Raw genomic sequence first — 840 nt, 5'->3', positions numbered from 1 at the left:
CCGCCAGGAAAGGGGCGGGGCCGGCATCGTTTGGGCAAAGTACCCGGATGGGTTGCTCTCAATGTTGTTGCATTACCGCCACCTGCTGGATTGTAGCAGTAGGTGTGTGTCGAGATGAAGGATTTTTTTTTGTAATAAACTTGATTTCAAAGTAGAAATTTACACACAGCACAGAATTACAAACAATTACATAAAATAAAAATATAAATATAAAAGTAAAGAAGAGAAGCCAGGGACAACAAAACAAACCAGGAAAATAAAAATATTTATTTTTTATTTTTGATATACTATATTAATCCCTGAGGGTGAAATTCTGTTTTTACACGTTGTTATGTAGAGACACACATGCAGAAACAGGAGCTGTGGACGTGCATTAGTGGAGAGATGTCAGAGTGGGGCTGCTACACAGGGAGAACACCAGAGCGGTTGGGGGTTAGGAGACTTGCTCAAGGGCATCTTGGCAGTGCTGGGAAGTGCCCTGGCACCTCTTCAGCTACCAGACCAACTTCCATATAATGGTCCACACCTGGACTTGAACCGGTGACCCTCCGGTTCCCAACCCAAGTCCCATACGCACTGAGCATCAGATACAGCATAAGAACATAATTTAATAACTAGGGCCGTCAGCATTAACGAGTTAAAGTCTGAAATTGAGATTAATAGAGATTTTTTTAAATCTCAATTAATCTCATGCTATTTTGTCCCTTCAGGTGCACCATAGATACGTGTCCTCTGTGTCTCCCTGTCACAGTGATGTTAAAGAAAGACACTGCTGCATCTTTGAATGTCAACATGGGACAGCAGCTGAAAGTTACCTGAGCTCCGTCAGCATGAGAGGTG

This window comes from Labrus mixtus, chromosome 7 (genome assembly GCF_963584025.1).
Source record: "Labrus mixtus chromosome 7, fLabMix1.1, whole genome shotgun sequence".
Taxonomy (NCBI): domain Eukaryota; kingdom Metazoa; phylum Chordata; class Actinopteri; order Labriformes; family Labridae; genus Labrus; species Labrus mixtus.
This window is presented reverse-complemented; position numbering follows the sequence as displayed.